Genomic DNA, 22,580 nt, shown 5'->3' on the forward strand with positions numbered 1-22,580 from the left:
AGGAGATGTTAATCAAATGAGATATGAATTTAACTCATTTCAAGAAGCCTTTTCTGGCTCAGTGACTACTAATTTTCCTTTTTTCTTTTTTTTTTTCTGATGGAAAAAGCTGTTTCATCTAAAATTATCAGCAAAGAACCACATAGATTAAAGATGGTTTCAAGGGACTATACGCTGGTTTTCTATCATCATCTTCAATTCATTTCTATGTGAACAAAGCCTCAGGTAAACCTTGTTTATGAAAACCAAATGAACTCAATCCTAGAATGTTCATTCCACCCTAGTAATTAGAGCTGCTGATTAACACCTCAAATTCACAGCACTTGCATAAACATAGACCTAAGCAACAGCAACAGAAAGTGCCATTAGGACAATCTTAAGAACAAGAAACCTGTCACCTGCTGCTGACACCGAAGTTTGTTGATTGAGCTGAAATATGTTGCTGGCAAATAATAGTGCAAAGTAATAGGCAGAGATCTCTACCTCTCTGCAGCAGAGGTGGAATTATAAATCACTGAGGGACCAGGGAGGATCAGTAAGAGGGATTCTGAATTTGGGCCTGATTTTACCCTACATACTCTCTGTTCTTGCACATCTTCACTTTAGAGTAATGAAGTGTGAATGGATGACATTTTGTGAACTCCTTTCGCCATTACTGCTGAAAGCTCTCACTAGGCAAAAAGACAGAAAATGATATATCTTGCCTTCTGCTTCATTATCTTTTCTCATTCTATGAACTAGTCCCCTGGTAGAAGTGGGAGCACTGTAAAATCTGATCCTTAACTGTGTCCTCCTCAACATGGTAACAGAGAAGAGTTAGCTACATGTGTTGATGAACAATGAAAGTTTCAGAAAAAAATAAAGTGGATGTAGGATAGACAAAGGGTAAGTCATTAAATTTGTTTGGGCTTTCTTAGGTAATAATATACCAGGGCATGCAAGGAGAGAGCTTATGCAAGTAAGAACTTCCTTTGGTGATTTAAAAAAGGCTTTTGGTATGTTTTGATGAATCAAACAAGGCACAGTACTGAAATAGGAAACTTAGAACTGAATATATTAGGATGATTAAAAGGATATCTCACATCTGTCCTATCCTGGATAGGTTTCTGAGAAAAGTATAGAGTATCTAGATAAAAAGAGAGAGGAAAAAAAAAAGGAATGGAAAATGGCGGGTTTGATTGATTGTCCAAGAAGCATCCCCATTATACCCGAGTTGAGAATGTTTTCATCACAAGCATTGAAAGATGCCTTAAGATAAGAAAAATGTGTATAGCTGGAGCTGAGAAACTAGAGTAGCACACAACATTAACCTCTGTGGCTGATCCCAACATACAACTGATAGGTTGATGTTAAGTAATATAGATATAGATGTTAAGTAGTATCAGCCATTTTCCAATATAATCAGAGACATGTTAGGGTAAATAACACACTGTAATTTAACATAAGTAGCGGGGAAGAGAATGATTAAGAATAATTAAAAAGAGTGAGGAAGAGAGGTTTGATAAATAGTCACTGGTGTTTGAATTTTTTCCATGTTTCCCAAATTCACTTCTAAGATCTTCTGGGGCTTTGTTTCATTTGATTTTTCATATTTTCACAGGGGAATGACTCATATTTGAAACTGTATTTTTACTTCTGCTTAATTAAGAACCTTGTAAATAACTTAGAAGTATTCTGGGTAATCATGCTAGCTGCCCATTGCCAGAAATCCAGAGTGGGAATATCACCGGTAGAGGGCAGGACCTATTTACTATTCCTAGTTTTCTTGTATTTGTAATTTTTGAGTTAAAATATGATACAAATGAGAGCTGAATTTCATTTGTGAAATGAAAGGCCAGTGCTGAAGTAGCATGTACATGCTATTTTTTCTGTTCAATAATTTTAAAATATATTGTAAAAAATGAGGACTCACTAAGAACCTGTGACATTTATTATTACACCTACCTTAAAAGTAGTTAAATAAAAAGAAAAACTTTTTTACTCAAGGACAGACAACAAATGGGTGATAGAGATGAAAACATCAGTCAGGAGTTCCAGTGGTTAATCTTGCAAACACCAAGTTAGTATTCTTTACAAATTTTTAAGGTATTGTTTGAAGGATGTTTTTAAGGTATATAGTCTTAAATTACATCTTTTAACATTGTCTGTTTTGGAGGATGGTATAAGAATGTTTTTAAGCATTTGACGGCTTATTTTTTAAAAAGTCTCATATTCCTATTTGTTTCAAAACCTAAACTAAAATCTTTCACCAGATTTTCAACTCATTATCAATCTAGTAGCTAAGAGAACTCCAGTCAACAAGGGCAGTCGTACAATAGTATGGGCAAATATTATGGAAACAGGTGTGTTAGAGAAGGAAAGTATAGAACTGTGAGAACCTCCAAGAAGACAGAATGTTATGTAAAAGAAGACTCTTAAACATACATAAGATTTACTCTTAGCATACGCTGTTTACATATAATGCCTGATGTACGAATTTCACTAAAATTTAATATGTCCCTGTGGTATAATTACATAAACCAGATGTGTATTCAATGTAGCAGAATAGAAAGAAAAGAATGAAACAAAGGAGGAAAAAATTTCACAGGGCTTAGCACAAACCATCTCTGTTTCTGACTTGTAAGATATAATTTTGTTTTGCAAGCTTCTTTAATGTTACTAGATAAATTTTACTTCTTTAAGTGCATCTGCTTTTACACAATGAAGTGTATTTTGATGAAACTTCTGACAGAGGGGAAAAAATAAATGTACTTATTCATAGAGCCTCTTCCAAACCATATCTGAAATAGTAATGAACATGTTGCTCCAATAATATTGACTCAATCAGATCATATGGTGAAACATTTCCAGACATATTGATAAATTCATTGATTCTTCCCATTCTTTTGGTCACTGGACTATAGAAAAAGGGATCACTAGCCATTTGACCTTCATTGTGTATTAAATAAACACCAGATGGTAAGGATTCATTCAGTAAATCTATTCTTTCTTCTTCATAGTCATGTTCACACTGTTGCTTCCCACTGAGTCTTTATCTTTATTTGTCATGGTGCCAAAGCTGTGTCTATAGCACCTTTCATGCATCACAGCTTTCAAATCTTGTCCCATTAGTTTCATTTTGTTTCTATCATAAATAATCTACTACTTTCTCATACACTCTTTCATTACCTAATAATGCTTGCTCTTTGTACAAAAGGGTAAAGTATTAAAAGGTTAGTGAGTACAGTTTGCCCATTAGTATATAGTCTGTGTGACACTTTATTAGTGAAAAATGTAAGCTACAGGTAATAATTATGCATTCTATGAAATATCCATACTTTCAGTAACTAGGGATTTCTTTTTTTGTTTGAATGATCCTTTCATTTTAAACATGTTACTATCTAGAGATTGATAATATGAAACTTCACTTAGGAAGAGTTAGGTGCCTGGAGTTTATCCATTTTGAATATCTCTCTACTGGACCCCCTTTTTTTAAAAAAAAAAGATATGAATTTAATGAGGATTTACAACATCATAATTAAGGGTAATTTGGATACAGATTTAGATTTCTAAATGACTCAAAGTTGAAAATCAAGATTTTGGTTCTGAAAAAAACCCATAGAAACACAATTCAACCTTGTACATAGAAGTGTAGTATGTATTTCTGTGAAAAAAAGATGTCCATTGGTTTTTTCTGCCTCATTATATTCAAGAGTAGTTGGAGATCATCATGAGTTATCACATCTCAGCTATGTTACTGACTGAAAAAATATTCCATCCAAATGTCTAATAGAAAATATTTTGTATTGGAATTATGTTACCAGTAAAAAGAGAATAATCAAAATTTGGTGGTATTTAAAATACAACAGCATTATCTTTGTATAAAACCATGGTCTTTGAAATAATCATGTGCTGTGAGTTACAAAGTTCACTAGCCTTTTAGGGATTGGGGTTTTTTTGTGGGCTGTTGTTTTGGTTTGGGTTTTTTTTAGATTTAGGCATTGCAGTGCATGTATACTGTAAAGGAGAGAAATTATAAAGAACAATTTCCGACTCCGTGGCTTTCTGATAGTAATCAACAAACAAGAGACTGTTTAAATTCCCCTGAGCACAAAGAAACACTAATGCTGCCCGGAGTTTTCTTCCTAGATCTCAGAGTGTGTTCTGTTAATCGACAGGTAGCATATCCTTTTTCCAGATAAATAGAAAAGACAGTAAATATTCCCCTGTCTTATTACTAATACATCATTTTGCATTAGGAAGCACACACTGAATCTCACATGAAAGTTTACTTCCTATGGGTGAAACAGAAAAACATTTGAATTGAGAAAAGAGGGCTGCTTGTGGGGGGTTATTTTTATTGTCTACCTGTCTATTCTTATCTTCCCCTTGGTACTGCAGGAGTCTGAGGATACCAAAAGAGAGAGAGGGATAAATGGCCAGACTGTACAAATCATGCCTACCTTATTGCCTATGTGACACCGCTATGCAATCATTCATTGTCACATGCTTGGTGATTCTGACTGCTCAGTTCACCTGGAGCAGGCGGTGCCTAATGCCTTGCACACAGCCAGTTAAAGTAGATAAATTGGGGAGAACAATTAAGTTCAGAATGTATTTCTTCACAGAATCATGGAATGGTTTATGTTGGAAGGGACCTTAAAGATCATCTAGCTCCCACCCCCCTGCCATGGGCAGGGACACCTTCCCCTAGCCCAGGTTGCTCACAGCCCCGTCCAACCTGGCCTTGAGCACTGCCAGGGAGGGGGCAGCCACAGCTTCTCTGGGCAACCTGTGCCAGTGTCTCATCACCCTCACAGTGAAGAATTTCTTCCTTATATCTGATCTCAATCTACTGGAAGGTCCTCCAGCTCCCTGATTATCTTCGTGGCCCTTCTCTGGACTCACTCCAACAGGTCTATGTCCTTCTTATACTGGACACCCCGGAGTTGAATGAAGTACAGGTGGAGTCTCATGGGAGCAGAGTAGAGAGAGAATCATCTCTCTCAACCTGCTGGACATGCTTCTCTTGATGCAGCTCAGGGTACGGTTGGCTTTCTGGGCAGTGAGCACACATTGCTGGCTCATACTCAGTTTTCCATCCACTAATATCCCCAAGTCCTTCTCTGCAGGGCTGCTCTCAATCCATTTGTTGCCCAGCCTGTATTTGTACTTGGGATTGCCTTGGCCCATCTGAAGGACCTTGCACTTGTCCTTGTTGAACTTCATGAGGTTCACATCGGCCCACTTCTCAAGACTGTCAGGGATGTTCTGGATGGCACCTCCCTTCCCTCCTGCGTGTCCACACATCTTGGTGGTGTTGGCAAACTTGCTGAGGGTGCACTCAATCCCACTGTCCATGTTGCTGACAAGGATGTTAAACAGCATTGTTCCCAACACCAGCCCCTGAGGAATTCCACTTGTCATTGGTCTCCACTTGGACATCGAGCCACTAACCTCAACTCTTCAAGTGCGACCATCCAGCCAGTTATTATCCATCAGGTGGTCCATCTGCCAAATCCATTTCTCTAATTTTGAGACAAGGATGTCACACGAGACAGTGTCAAATGCTTTGAACAATTCCAGGTAGATGATGTCAGTTGCTCTTCCCTTATCTACCAATGCTCTAACCACATTGTAGAAGGCAACCAAATTTGCCAGGAACAATTTGCCCTTAGTGAAGCCATGTTGGCTGTCACCAATCACCTCCTTATTTTTCCATGTGCCTTAGCATGATCCCTGGCTGCTCGGACAATTTCTCTATATTCCTTTCAGGCTATGGGTCCTTGCTTCCATTCTCTTTAGTCTTCCTTTTTGTGTTTGAGTTTGTCCAGCAGCTCCTTGTTCATCTATGCAGTCTTTCCAGCATTTTAACCTGACTTTTTCTGTCAGGATGTATAGCTCCTGAGCTTGGAGGAGGTGATCCTTGAATTTTAATCATCTTTCTTGGGCCTATCTTCCCTCCAGGGTTTTATCGCATGGTACTCTAACAAACAGATCCCCAAAGAGGCCAAAGTCTGCTCTTCTGAAGTCCAGGGTAGTGAGCTTGCTGTGCGCACTCCTCACTGCTCAGAGGATATTGAATTCCACCATTTAACGGTCACTGCAACCAAGGCTGTCCTTGATCTTGACACTCCCACCAGCCCCTCCTTATTAGTGAGAACAAGGTCCAGCACAGCACTTCTCCTTTTTGGATCCTCTATAACTTGGAAAAGGGAATTATCATCAGTGCAATCCCAGAACCTCCTGGATTGCTTATGCCCTGCTTGTTGTCCGTCCAACAGATGTTGGGGTAGTTGAAGTCCCACGTGAGGACCAGGGCTTCTGGACGTGAGGGTGCTCCTATCTTAATCATGATTCTTTACTCTGTTGTCACTACAGAAGCTTGAAATACTTTCTGGATCAACACAAAGAAGCAGCCACTTTTTGAGGGTGAATGAACTGTTTAAAATGCATGCATCTTTGTTAATGACCTGCAAAAATATTTCGCTAATGGAGTAATAGCCTTGGTTTTAAACTTGGCTAGAATAAAAGTTCAACTTAAAAAGATAAGTATTTGATGCTTACTACTTTGTGTGCACATTTTCAGGCATTACTTCCCAGGAACAGCTTTTTATCTCAGTGTATATTGCAAATAAGACAAAATTAACATTGAACCAATTGAAACAGAATATATTGAAAGACAGTGTCACTGCTGTTCTTCATTGCTTAAGATTTGTATTTCCTTTAAAAATCTGACTAGAGTGACCCATTGGTTTTGTTCTTTCCCTGGCTCCGATACAGAGCTAGCAATGCAGCAGTTGTTTATTGTATCCTCTGTGATGATTACTAGTTCTAATCTCTTTTGTCCTAGGGGGATTTTAGCGATTTTACTCACATTTATTTTAATTTTATTTTTGAGTCTGTTACAAAGTAACCAATTTATCCTATGGACAGTCTCTTCTGGATGACATTTAAATTAAGTACCTGGCTCCAATGCAACCCAAAATTCATATTTGAATTTATTTGCTTGTAGTTACAATAACTGGAAATGGTATTACTTGGTCAAGGTTATTTTGTGCCCTTAGGCCTGAAAGCAAAAATATTTGGTGGAGGAGGAATAATGTCACTTTAAACCTGCTATTTAGCTCTAAGAGCTGAAAAAGGCAGTGTAACCCCCTCATGCATAAATATATCACCTTAAGTTTATATTTCACTACTTTTAAAAAGTACTGAAGAATATGCCACAATATGTCTTGTTCTAGCAGCTGAAAAATTATGCTATGACTAAAATGACATCATTCTGCCTCCCACAGAATGTTTTGGCTCTGAGAGCTCAAGGAGCAGATGAAATTAACATAAAATGTCACTGTCATACAGAAAGAAAGAAAAAATATTAACATCTTCTGCATTTCTTTCACAGATCTGAGTAGGAGGTCACCATAAAGCATGTCACGAGAACTTTGAGGATGAAATAGAGCCTTTTGCTGAGGGCCAGTACAATAAACTTTGTTGCAATTTTCAAAATAAGGTTTACTGTGAATCAAGATTGTCTGTATGATCTGTGTTTCTTCTGTCCACTAAGAGTTGCTCCACAGGACTCTTTCATTTATCTTTATATTAACAGTAGCCAATTTTAAAATTGTTCCTAAATTCAATTTAGAATGATCAGTAACACTCTAAAACTAGATAATTAACCTAGTTCGCAAATATATATATATATATATTTTTAAATTTGTAGTGTTGTATCTCAGATTCTTATAAAAAAATATGTTTCCATTGTGGTAAATTATTCTGTGGTCAAATAGTAAGATATTCTCTGGCTTAAAGAGTTTAAATCCAGATATCAAAAAGGATGTGGTAGGCTGGAAAGCAAGACAGACAGAAACCAGGAGGATGGGAGGGCAAAGTAACAAACTGAACAAAGCTTCCTAGAAACAGATTGAGATCCCAACTCACAATATTTAACCAGTGTGAAATAAAAATGTTTCTGTGGCTATTACAGACGATTTGTGATTTAAGAGTCAATGTCCCTTTTAATTTAATTTTTCACAGAGTTTCCTATGAATAAAATTTATGTGTGCAAATCTTGAGGCTGTTTAACATCAAGTAAGGGGTGGTCTAGGTGTTGATAGAGAGCTTAGTAAGCAGGGAAGCTTAACATGGAAATAAAAATATCTGTTTTATCATGCTAATTTAAAGTGCCAGTTACACATTTGTGAGAGATCAAGAAGGTAGGTCACAATGCTGAATGTGGGTAGGTGTTTAGTCAACAGCTATGATTGTGAGATCCTGACATAAGGAGTGAAGTGCAGAGAGTGAAAAATTGCTGATCGAGGGCAGAGTAGTAGGAGAAATATACTGAAAGAGGGAGACTAGAATGGGAGGAGGCAGCAAAGAATGTTTCTGAAGGAACAATGAGAAATTAGAAGAGAATAACAAGTAGAGAAAGACAGTGATAGATAAAATGTTTGATACCTTCTAAATTAACACAGCACTGTAAGATAAAGCAGAACTTCTGTGCTCTATCCAGAAAAAAAGTCCTAATGGAGCAGTGCAGATGGCAATAACCAGGGAATTCTTGACAGTATGGTTCTCACTATATTTTACTGGTCTAGATAAGAATGAAAAACAATATTAGCTACTCAGTCCAATAAAATGTTAACTTGATTTGTTAGTTGTTTTACCTATTTTTTATAGAGAATTAGAGTCACTACCAAAATAAATACAAATGAGACTTCTTATATTCAATTTATTGATAATTGTTGTAAAATGATTGAAGATACAAAAAAGGAAACACAAATAGAACATGTTTCTTTAATATTAAACTCTAGCCTGAAAGTCAAAATTATTAGAAAATATCATATTTTGCTTCCTTGGTACAAACATCATTCCCTTTTGATTTTACTCATTAGTGATCAAGGTAAGTATTTCCAGTGTAGCCTTTAAGATTTTTTCCCCTACTACTATTAAGGATAGCTGTGCTTGTTTATGGAACCAATAACTGAAACTGTGGTGACATCCTAATTCATTAGATGTATATGTTGCTGACCAAATGCAGCGCATATTTATATAGAGATGTTTCATTGTTTAATTCCTTCTGTAACAAAGGCAGAAAAATAATTAGAAAAAGAGGACAACCAGAGGTACAGTCAAAATTCCTGCTCCTCTCACCCCAAACACAACCTCCAAGTATGTGAAGAAATTAAAAGTCAAAGTAAAGGTTCAAGGGTCAGCCAGGAATGTCCGCCAAGTGAACAAGTTCAATGTCATGAAAGCAGTGTTTGACCTTGCAACACGAATTTGCTCATTAGAAATATTACGCCTAATAATAATGAATAAAAAATAGGTTAAAAATGTCACTGAGAAGAAGAGCAGTACGATTTATTCAGGTATGTGTAATGTATAGGGAGTTTCAGACACTTCCTGAGGGTTAAGTACATGGTAAGAAAGCCGGAATCTTGTGGGTTTAAGCCGAAGCTTGAGTCTCAAAAATTTCGTGGAAATCATAGTTACACTTAAGAACTGAATGACAAAGCCAATGAAGAGAAGAGATAGTAAAGAGAAACTGGGCTTTATAAGTGGAGTTTGACCCAGCAACTGCTTCCTAAAATTTCTCATAATGCTTAAAAAAAAAAAAAAAAAAGTCTTAATGCCTATTGTTTTGTGACACAAGTGAGAGGTGACTTGTGACTTTTGCGGAGAAAATACTGATTTGTCCTAGCTGTTGATTTATAGCAATAAGTGAAGGATCTATGCAAACTCAGGATATTGGGGAGTAGCCGAAGACAATTTTTCACAACTTGAGCATGGAGATCTGTCTAAGTTGCAAAAATTTGTGGAGTTAACAGAGACATACAATGATAAACCTAACATTCATAGATTACTATGGTAACACTCTAGATTAAGTTGATATTTTATTGTGGAATATGAAGTTTTAAACCAATAAGATGATATATTAAGATATTAATTGTGGTGTTTGGCATCTACTGACTATTTAAAACACTGCTTTTACTGGAGACAGCATCTGTATGACACAACTAAATTGTTGGAATATCACTGCCTGAAGATGGTGATGTTTAACTCAGAGGTGAGGAGTACACTGTGCCTAGAAAGAGCTTCGTGTTTAAGTTTCCGCTGTCAGTATCACATTACCAAGGGCCATGCGCAACAATACAGTCTGTCAGCTCATTCAGTGGCACACTCATGCTGCATGTGATTCCTCAGGAATAGATATTTTAATATTCCCTGGTTTACATTGTAACATGATAAGATATTTCTATGCGGAGAAAATTGGGAATTATATAGACTTTCATCACCTTTAGGTAGTTTAAAAAAATTTGGGGTGTCAACAAATGAGGAGGTTGAAGCATTTCTCCAGAACAATGCTCTTCAGTGCAACTTGGCATGTATGCCAGTTCTTGAAATGTCAATTTCTCTCACACACTAGGGTCGGAGAATTTTCTGAAAACTGAAAAAATAATAGGAAAAATAATGCTTAGCTTTAGAAGAGTCAAATTTGTCTTAAGAAACTTGGCAAATTTCCATTTCCATATCCATTATTAACCTACTCCAGCAATGTTTCATATTCACAAATATGCATACATTATTAAGGCATGCACAGCTGACCAGATCCTGAGTTCCTTCATGCAAAAATTTCATTACTTTTAATCAGCTAAACAAGGATTTTTTTTTGATTGTGAGAGATCAGAATCTGATGTATTTGGTTTCTACAGTACCAAAAGTAATATTAGATATCTTGATCTTCTAGTGGAGTTTTGTATTAAATTTCAAACTGAAATGGTTTAAACTTTTGCTAGCTGTTATCATCAGCCTGACATATTAAATAATTTAATTCAATATAACTCAGAAATATAATTTAATAATTTAATTCAATATGAAATAATTTAATTCAATACAACTCACAAATGGTGAGATTCAGGGAGATTAATTCTCCAGGTCTAGAATGAAATGGAATAAAAATGGTTTTGAATGTCAATAGGATCAAATTATGCACTGCTGTCCACAAACAGTAAGTTTTGATTAAGGAAAGTTTTCTGACTCTGGGTACACATTTATCTTTGAATATTCTATATTCTTTCTAAATGGGTGGATACGCATGCACACAGACAATCTATATTGCAAGCATTTAATATAAAACTATTCCACTTAGCCTTTATCCATAATTGCTAGGTTTTATAATTACAGCTGCATTCAGAATTTAATAAAATTTTCAAAAGGATTGTTTAAATTCCTATTCTTAGCTTCTTATTCGGATGTTTGTATATTTTACATATTCTATACTATAGACCTATATTCTAAGTGTTAGTAACCCTCTTACATGGTTTGTCTCACAGCCAGATTTGTCTTAGTACCATTATGGTTGAAAGAACAGCATTAAGGAAGCCTTTCTTTTCAGTTCCTGATTGTGATTGCTAGCATATCAAATTTATTCCCTTGTAATCCAGATCATTTTCCAGAAGCTTTGAGAACTGCATGTAGTAGTTTGTTAGAGAGCTCACAGAAACCCTATACTGACAGACCAAAAAGCCCTTCGACTGTCACTTTATGTCATTAACAATTTCTAAACCCATTACAGATGGGATGGACTGATTAGAACTGAGGAGGGAGGATCTTTTTCCCAGCCAGAAATATCCCCTGAGACTTTTCCTGCATGTGCAGTTTCTAATGATTAATGGGAGAAAAATAGGACCGCCTGCCCCACAGTTGCCACACACTTTATTTAGGAAAGAGGTTATTTATATTTGGTGATCTGCTTGCACTGGATGTCTTTAGAAGTTAAATATTAACTGGATAATTTTTTAAAAGAGCCAGTAAAATAAAAAACCCCAACCAATCTCTACACTCTAATTGCTCAGTTTTTTGCTTACTTTTCAATATTCACTTTTTATAGCTTCACTGTAATTTGTATAAATGGTGCTAAAAGACTAAAATGTTTATCTTCTACCCCCCACACCTCCCCTCCATTCTGATGTTTTATTTCTGTAAATGAAAGCTACAGCTGGAATATTGTTTTACTACAAATCTCACACCAGCACTGTCAGTTGTGATGTGACACCAGAGATTCTTATCTGTAGGCTGGGTTGGAATTATTAAACATTCTCACATTGTGCAAAGTGTTGAGGATGAACAGCAGTGCAGTGAGGTGCATCCAACACTTCTGTGCTTCCCACCTGATCCTTGAAATATGACTCCTTTAAAAGGCTAATATTTGCTTTATATAGAAGTGACAATATTCAAGCACTAACATGTACTGGAAATATTGCTGAATTCTATGTTCCTCTAAGTTTTTTTCTGAAGAGAATATTTGAGGGGGGAAGAAAGAATGGCTATCACTCAAATAAAAAGAGGGGAAATGTATTATTTCTACCAAAAGTATCTGCAGTGCTTTTGTGAGAGGAGAATTTCCAGTTAACCCAAGTGATTAGTTTTCTTTCACTGACATAATATTATAAATAAGGAACTAAAAAAGGCAACAAAAATACATTTCTGTATGGCTGATATAATTTTTTTGTCTCACAAAAATTTTTGTATTCCGTGTCTTCATTTTCATCATAATTATTAAAATGAAAACACTAACAGGACCATGGATTCAAGACCAGCCTAACCACCTGAATAATAAATCTGAACTGCTTTTATGGAAATGTCAACATGAGATGTAGAAAAGGAGTGACAGTAAACTAGTGTTCGTGCTATAATTACATATATTTAAAATGCGTGAACTAAAGTTAGCTCACTAGTCTAATTCTACTGAGTAACTGTATACCACATCACATGAATCAGATCTTACACGACAAAAGATCCACAATAATGCAACTGGCATGGCCATGGAAGTCTGACAAAACACCTAGATGCTCTACAAATGCCTAATGCAGATGAGATGATTTATTTCATTATGTGTTATAATAAAGTGGTTCAGAAAGAGGCTACAGGGACAAGAATCGGTCCAGAACTACCCTAGCTTTCCTTATAATACTGCTAGGAAGTAGCTGCCTGAAAGAGAATAATGAAGACTGGATAAGAGGAAGACCCCGATCCTAATATCAATCTGGTTGGGATGTGTAATCTTATTACTGCAAAAACAATCAATGAAACAAAAGTTTTCTCCAGTGTTTTCTTCATAATTTTGTGGGGTTTTTTTCTCCTGATTTTTAAAAATTCTTTGTTTGTATGGTTTACAAGACCTAGTAATAGAACTACAGAATTACATCACAGTACCATATCTCCTGTTACACACATTCTAGCATTGCTACCTCACCCAAAATAGCCAAATAGCAATACAGTGCCTTCAAACCTGGATCAGCTGGAACTGCTAAGAATACAAAGAAAATACATCTAATGCTATACCCAGCATAAGAATTCTTCTATCAGAATTTTTTTTCTTTCTATGTGAGATACAATTATATATGTGCAAGTATATGTAATGATTATAATTTCCAAGGTCATGTCAGGACATTAACTGAAAAGGAAAAAAAGTCTTTCTAAATTGTAATGAAGATTAGAAGTCTACACAAAAATTCTTCTAAGTTATACTGCAATATAATTTTGTGGAGAATAAATACTAGACATGAAAACTGAGAGTCCAAAACACAACACAGTTTGACGTTTACTTTCTTTGTTGCCTAAATCAGTCTTGTAAAAACCCAGTCACTTGCTAGTTTTGGACATACCTTTCTTTTTTTTTTTTTTTTTTTTTTTTTTTTTAATTAATGCTGACATGGCAATGGGAAATTTTTATTTTGGAAGTGCTGAACAGTCAGGTTCAAGCTTAAAGCAGTGGGAAGAGAAGGTGCTCAGCACCTCTGAAATAAAGTTTGGTGGACAATAAAATTTGTAGTCAACATTTCTAGTAATGTAAATCTGAGCTTAGCAAGTACAGATGCTTTTTCCATATGAAACCTTTTTCTTCATTTAGTGACTTCATCATCCCCTGAGCTTTACCATTCTGTATCACAAATCTCCTTCTGATTAATGTTCCTGGGTGGGTGGAAGGGTTCAATCTGTACTTCACACTAGTACCAATACTGCTGTTTGAACATGCTTTTGTCAGCTTAATAGTTTTGTTTTCATAAACAGTTGGTGCCATAATACTACAACTGGTCCTGCTGAATTTGTCCATGTAAATTGGGACTACTTCAAGCATATTGAACGGTGAAGTAAAGGAAAGCTGTAAAAGTAGATTTTCTCAATCAGGTCTTTTCTAACCTTAGAAAAAGCAATGTCTTAAAAATAATTTTAAAAATTATTATACAGTCAAGTTCTGTCTTCCAATTTAACTTCAGAAATATACCTTTCAAAGAGGTATTTATTGTATGTACTCATTAATGTATATAGAAGAGCTATCAAAGACAACAAAAGGAATGTATATGGTAAGTTAGTCTTTTGATATTGTCACAAATCCATGCCTGTTGTTCTGTTACAAACATGTGAGAATGTTTCAAGAAAAATGGTTAAAACTTATAAATTAAAGGTTCTTCAATATTGCATCTGGCTGTAACATCTAATTAACATTTTAAAGGCTACAGTTTAATTTAAATGAATGGCAGGCCTTTGACTGCACAAGACAGCTCATGAACATGATTACAACAAAGTAATTTCCCTTTGTCAGATACAGACTTTCAGTAATAGTGTTCTCTTAGCTTAATAAAGTTAAGCACCACTTACAATCGGCACTTCATTTTGCTTCTTTCTATTATATAGAATGGTGGTTGTTCAGTTCTTATAGCAGCCATCTGCGTAGGTGTTCATTTGTACTCTCCTGCTGTGTGGGTACTCTGTCTAATTCCCAAGCTTCTAGCTTTATAATAGTTTCACAAAATGCTGTTTGAATTTTTATAAGCTAGTTTTCATTATCATTAGTTGAATGTTCCAAAGCTTTATACTGCCCAATATGGTTCTATTTTGACTCATGTTTGTATGCATTGATAACATCTCTGTGCTGTAATATTAGTGTTACAATATCCACTGGAAAAACTTGTTGTATAAGTAAGTTGAAATTTATAACGTTATAATTTATTCTATAATCTTCCCTTTCCCCCCCAAATTAAATAAAATTATAGATATATTTCAAAATCATGATATAGTTTTCATTTAAAAGTTTGATTCCTTTTCAATGCAGCTGCAAAATTTGTGCAGGTTAAAGATATCCTAACGGGTAATGCATAATCTAATAAATTGGAACATTCTAATACTGGTTTGTCACTATCTAAGACCCCTTGTTGCTGTTAGTTCCTGTAGTTCTGCCTCAGACAAAAGGGAAGGATGTGACGGAATGGTATTCTGTCATTTTTTCCATACTACTTTGCCCTCCTCTCTCAAGTGAATTCAGCCATTATTACCCCTTTGCTTAGAGCCTGTTAGAGCATTCCACAATAGAAGGTCCCCCTTGTGTTCCTCAAACATGTCTTGCATTCCCTTGGAGAGGCATATTTGGAAGAGCAATTAAGCATTGTTGTTTGCAGAAGAAAGCAAGACATCTACTAGTATTCTATACTTACATGAGGCCCTCCTTAGGATCTGAGATTGCCTTAGAAGTATTCATTAAATTTATAGCACTAACTGAAGCATGTACTTCCCACATGTATATTATAGTTACGGTGTGGATGAATAAACAGAGTCCTGCAAAAGAAACATGAAAATTACTTGTTGTGTGATTTTTTGAAAGAAACAAGTAAGTGGCATAAATCGAGTGCATCTATCATGGTTCTTAATATTCCTCTAGTTTAAAATCTATAGGCATTTGGATGAAGGAATCATATTTTGCTTTAGTTATTGACTGTTGAGGGAACAGTTGTTTCAAAATGTATTACTGTTCAGTATAGCCTTTTAAAACTTCTATTTGAAAAATCAAGAAAAATCAAAATTAAATCACTGTTTTCCTCAGTGAACACAGACTAGATGTAGCCATGTATCTAATTTAGCGGTCCCACCCCATATTAATGGAGTGATTAAAAAATAAGTAATCCCTAAACTGGGGTACAAAATACATTCATAAATATTCAGGAAGATCTTTTTTTATTTTGAAATTTATATATCATCAAGATTTATATGCTAATGCTTTGAAACAAAAATACCTGTAGCTTGAAATTATTTTTAAATATAGAATTACAAAGAATTATGCAACAAGCTTGAACAAAACAAAAAATGTTTTCAAGCAATAAATTAAATTCTTAGTTGTCGTTTGCCTATCGTATATCAGGCAAACGTTTCCTATTTTGCAGTGCAAGAAACTTCTACTTTCAATAGATATACAATATGAGTCCTAAAAATGAAGACTGTATTGCTAAGAGCATAGAAAAAGTTCCTTTGTCAGATGGGAAGAACAGATAAGTCTACAAAATCTTTTGGATTTTGTGTATGAATTTCAGTCATGAGTGCTTAGCTGAGAAATTATTTTATCAATCACTGTGTACTGTGCATCTAAAAAACTAATGGAAACAGAAGATATACTGTTGTCTGGATGAGTCTGAGTAACAATACTCCTTCATCTCTCTGTACTAACTCTCAAGAGTTACTGTTTTACTCTATGACCATAGAATAAATTCTCGAGCAGAAATTCCTATATGCCTTGATGCTGCATGTCAATTACTGTTAGAGGATGGTGATTAATTTTTTTTCACATTTTCAGAACATTAGAGTTGTTTTGCCTTAAAATCCATTCTAGAAATCCCAATCCAATTAGGTAAAGGAAAATTCTGTTGTTTTTCACTGCAGCCAAAAATTTCACTTTCTTTTCTTTGTTTAAGTATCTGGACATCAGGGAATCCTCAAGTTTTCATATGGCAATAGTCACTATGTAGTTTATTCTGAGGTAAGCCATTCTGTTAAGATTGGATCTCCAGTGGTCTGTTTTTCATAAAGTACAAAAAGATTGTAGGAATTTCTGTAAATCAGTCTGAAAATGTAAGAATTTTTTTTTGCTCTAGTTCTGGATTCAGTACATGCTCACTAATCTAAAAAGCCCTGCATGAGCCTGAGCCTAATTAATTCAACGATCTGCAAACTCCATGAGTCTTATCATGGCAACAGCAACAGACGATGCTTCTTAAATTTACATCCTCTAGAGTGCACTTAATAGGATCAGAACAGTCACAGAGAAGAATACTCAGTTATGGAATTTGTTTCTACTAGTAATCGAATTGAGTATGATCCTTTCCATTTGCAGACACCCGCAGTCAGAAAAATAATATTTTCTTATTGAGCACTAGATTTGTCCTGAAATGTGTACAAAATGATCATACAAATAAGAAGACCTCAGGGAAGAGGAACTGTACTTTTACTGCTGTTACAACTGGGGTTTTGCACAAGACAATTTATGTAAATAGCACCAGGAAGAATGATGGGCATTTTGAAAATACATGTGGAAATATATATTACAGCAATCCAAGTGCCTTGAGATAAAGTGAAAAACCCCGGGGTCTTTGTGAGCTATTTTATGATTCAATTGAATTTTTATTTCAGTCCTTCTAATTAATTCTTAAGATTTAGTTCATAATAAGAAAGCAAGTTACACTTTTTATTTATTTTTTCAGTGTTAGCTGAAAAGGATTAGGACTGCATCCAAGTTTTTAAAGTACCAATGCACAAATATACTTTTTTATCTTAGAATCTACTCACAAAAAGTGCAGATGGCACCACCAATAAATGACTGTCATGGACCAAGATCTTTTCTATGCAAATGACTAATGCATCACTACAATTCTGTCAGAGCAACAGAAAGAGGCTGCCAAAAAAAAATCATATCATAATCAGTGAGTGTTCCTGATTGTTCACTGTTTGTAGCACATACGGATCTTCTGAAATACAGAACACCTACCTAAAAGAAATACTCAAATCATTATGCCTCATGAACTTTTGCATGTGTTTAGAATGCTTTAAGGAAACTATTTGGTCTACAGTAAACAGACATATTTTCCCAGTGTCATTACAGCAGTAACTGCGTTAAAAAAAGAAACAAAAAAACCCCAAAACAAAACAAAAAATAAACACCACATTCAAATCTATGCTTTCATTTACAAAGCAATAATCAGGACACAGTTTGAAACTGAGCTGTCTCAAACCTTTCTCATAGATTCCTTGAAATCTATCTATTGTGTGAAAAGATATATAATAAACATTTGAGGACAGGAAGGAAGAAGATCATTATTTTACTTATAAAACTTTTTATTGTATTGATCATGGAACATAGCTGAATTCTAACAGCCTAGCATCCAGTGTGAGAGATGACTAGACCCTAATGTCTATGTGGCAATTAAAAATATATATTTTTACATAAAACCCAAATGTTTAATAGAAACTGATAAAGTATCAAAAACTGCATGTAGAGCAAACCAAATTACAGAATTTTTAAAAAGTGACAAAAATAAAATAAAAGAGAGAAAATCTAGTTCTATTGAAAACCACTGATGAATTTGGAAGAAGAGGGTCAATGCAAAGATCAGATAAAATTAGAGTATTTCTTGAACATCCTTTTTAAACAGAAATACATGCTTAAATCAATTCTTTCTGTGAGTCCCTTTAGCACTGTGAGAAGAGCTTGACAGTTTTTTTGAGCTTTCCTCTCAAACTGGCGTGTTCAAAATAGATGGGTTTGACTGGGGAATGACCTCAGAGAGTCTCTCTCAACATTAAAACTCTATTGCAAAGCTTATACTCCAGAAAAAAATGTTGGAAAAAAAGTAGATGTTTGTCTTTTCCAGAGGCAGCAAGAATAAAAGACTTAGAAGGGAAGCATCTTCAGTTGGGAGAATTCACCTGTCAGTAGTTCAGATAAGTTTATTGTGCATTAGGCCTCCTCTGTAACAAAGGCCATATTCCTGCTAATTATGTTATTGTTTGAGTCATCTGAAGATACCTATCATTCAAGATTTTGCAGTCAGGCAGGTCTTCAAGATGGAAGAGATTTTAAAGCTAAATTAGTCTCTACAATAATTTTGTCTGAAGTAACCTATTCGGATTACAGCATACTCTTCAAAAAGTTATCCCATCTTTATTTAAAGATTTTAATCTATAAAGAAGTGCTTTGTTCCCGTTGTGTTGTCATGTTCAGTGTTGAATTTCTGTCTTGTCTGAATATGTCCAGTTAATTTTTCATACACTGAATCATGTTGGATTTTATTTTGTTAGAGTAAAAAAATCACCTATTTTTTTTCCATTTTACATATTCCTATACTCTTAAAAAATCCTTTTAATCTGCTTTTAGATAAGTAAGTCAGAGGTAGCAGCTTATATTCAGATGGAGAATGTTTTTCTATGTCAACCTGTTCTGCAGCGTGAATTCTTTCCTTCAATAAATATATAAAAAAAGCTTCTGCAAATAGTGTTCCACTCATGCCTTCATTATTGACATGTAATGAACTTGTCTTCCTATTCATCTCACCTAATGTTACTCAGTGTAAGGCTATGTATCTATTCTGAGATGGTCAGGGTTCCCTATGTAATTAAAGAAAAGCAATTCTACAGTGTCAATCATCCTATTTTAAGAAGGATGACTCACCCTCTGGAATATTTGTATCTCTTAACTATACAGGGAGCCCAGACTGCTGGTTAGATTAGATTTCTGTCTTTCAGGCAGCTAGGAAAGGTGAAAATATTCACAGGTATATGGTGAGCTATTTCCATTCCTTCACATGAGACTTGATTTGATTAAATTAATTAAATCCTATAGGTAAAACAGATGGGAAAAAACCTGCTTTAAGTAGTTGTGCATACTTCCACCAATTTGTATTTAGGAAGCTGGGGCACTTGAGAACACACATGTGCAGGTAGACAGTTTTGTGAGCCTGTTTCTTCAAGGAGCTGTGCAAAATAATTGTTCAAAGACTTCACAATATAGATTTAGCTATTCTTTTTTTCACAGCTTAGTTTGTCATCAGGAAAACAGAGGTAAATTTCTCTTGCTTGCTGAATTTTCTTGCTAGCTGTATTCTTTCACTTTATAATGGATTCTGAACTAGGGCCACATCTCTGCTCTGTTTCTGGTACCTGAAGGTTGTGGTCTGTAGACAACATTACAATGCAAATAATTACTATTTATATTCTGTGACTATTTAGACTTTGACATCCTTTCTTTACAACGTCTAGTGCAGCAGCATTCTGATTTTTTTTGATACTTCCAAGTTTGCTGTAATACAAATAAAAATATCATGAAGGACATTTCTTTAGAGGCTTAAAGAGGTTGACATCCTTTCTTTACAACGTCTAGTGCAGCAGCATTCTGATCTTTTTTGATACTTCCAAGTTTGCTGTAATACAAATAAAAATATCATGAAGGACATTTCTTTAGAGGCTTAAAGAGGTTTAAGTACCTCACCAACAGTGATGCCATGTGACCTGCTTGCCCAAATATGTTTGTAGTGTTCCTCTTTACATACCAGTGTGCGGGTGTGTATTTCTTTCTATCATTATAAGTTTGGGTGCATGGATATCAGCTTCTTTGAGTGCATTAGCAAAACAACTATCTAAAGTTAAGCTCTGGCCATGAGTTGCACTCAAAGACTTGCTTAAGCCATTTCCTCTTTCACCGCATTTCAGTGGTAGTCCTGAACCTGTACATTGTTAATTTATACACAGCAATCCAAACACTTGTGGAATAGATTTTGACCTTAGAAATAAGTAAAGCAAGTTTTGCTCTTTGAGTCCTAGCAAACAGGTTTCATTGTCCAAGTTTTCAAGTAATCAAGGGTGGGATCAGAGCAGATCTGTAACTATTCATGGCATTGTGACAGACAAAAAAAAGTAAAAAAAAAAAACACAAACCCAAACCATTCCTAGCAAAACCAGTGCTGAATGCTTTAATTTCTTAAAAATTAATCTGGAAAAATTCCCAGATCATACATCTGTCATGCTAATTTACAGAGGCTGAAGTCTAAGGGAGAAGCACTGAAGAGGATCATTCTTCCTCTCTCCTTCGTGATTACTCCCCCCGCCTCAAATATTTCCTGGCTACCTGGCAAGTTTAAGCATGAACACCTGTATTCTAGCTAGAATTTGCTGCACGCTGGTAGGTGCTGTTGTTAGTCCATCTGTCCAACAGTGTTCTTGTGCATTGGGCTCGTATTTGTAGTTGGGAGTTGACAAAGAAGGAGACAACATATTTGTTCCCCACTGCCACCTTGTTTATTCATCTTAAAGTATCTGCTATAGTTTAGTTTATTTGTTTCTTCTGTTAAAATACAGCTGTGGTACTGTAACTGACAAGTCATCCTCAGTCATCTTAAAATCACTGTGATTCAGCTCTGATCTCATTTTCACAGGTTCTATGTCAAATAAGAGCTATTTTCGATTGCTTCCAGTGTCTGTGGCCAGAATCAGAAACGTAGTTTTAGACATATATATATATATATATATATATATATACTCCTAGTTCACAGAGGCTGCTGAAAAGTTTTATTTCTTTTCATCAATATCCAGTCTGGTTGGTGACAATTTAGTATAAGAAGACCTAATAATTTTTCAGTTTGCAAATTTTTTTTTTGTTTGTTTTTAAACACAAATTTGTCTTTAGAATAGCTGTGGTTGTTTTTGAGATAGGTGTAAGTATCATGATGTTAAAAAAATGTTCTAACTTCTACTACAAGATATACTAATGTTCCATCTTAGCACCAAATTAATTGCATTTCATTGACTGACACTTAAATCGGATTTTTAAATCATTTTGTTGTCAGTCTGGTTCATCAGACACAGAAGTATCTAAAATGAGGATGTGTGAGAAGTTTAGAGGTTCAATAGTCAATTTAATCTTCTGATTTTAATCATTCATAACCCAGTTCTTAAAAAGGCTTAAAATGATTACAACAATTCTTCTTTTTCTTATATTATTACAACTTCTTATAATATGATAACACAAGTTGCAAAACTAATGTGAGCCAAAGATCTCTGCTTCTAAACAGTGAGTTGTGTTAGACTCAGAGATTCAAATTTGACCAACTCAGTAAGCTTTGTAGCACTGTCTGGGTAATGCTAGAACAGAAGGTTTTAAAAAAATAAATTAATTTAGCCTCTTAGAAAACTACAGTCTTTTTTATAAGGCATCTTTGGACAAATCTGGAGACATATCCAGTTCTGATGTCTCTAGTTCAAAAAGCTGCAGCTTTAAAGGGGACAAGTTGGCCTCTGTAGAATGGTTTGAGAAAACAAAATTATTTTCAAGTGTCTATGCTTCCTATATAAGCAATATGTATATATCTATAAATACATATATAAACCACACACACTGAGTGCTGCCAACAGTCACTATGAATGAAATGCAGTGAGAACAAGCAAAGAAAGCCTGGTTGCTGTCTTATGGTTAACCGTTTTGTTACACCCATTTTATTTTTTTTAAATTCACAGATGTACACTTTCCCTTTCATGATGAATTCCCTTTAGTGTCACACATTAAAAGAATTTAGATATTTAATTCCAAAGCTGTATTCTTGAAATTCCTGTTCAAATCCCATGTAGTTAAGGAATTTGTATTTCAGAGATGCTGCAAACTGACCATAAATTTCCTTTGTACCTGCAGCTCCATTTTACAAATTAGGAGCCTACATCACACCTAATAATATCAATGAGCTTGTTACTTATGCATCTGCTCTAAGAGGTTTAAACCTGTGTAACAT

Source organism: Athene noctua, chromosome 6, assembly GCF_965140245.1.
Source record: "Athene noctua chromosome 6, bAthNoc1.hap1.1, whole genome shotgun sequence".
In the NCBI taxonomy this organism is placed as follows: Eukaryota; Metazoa; Chordata; class Aves; order Strigiformes; family Strigidae; genus Athene; species Athene noctua.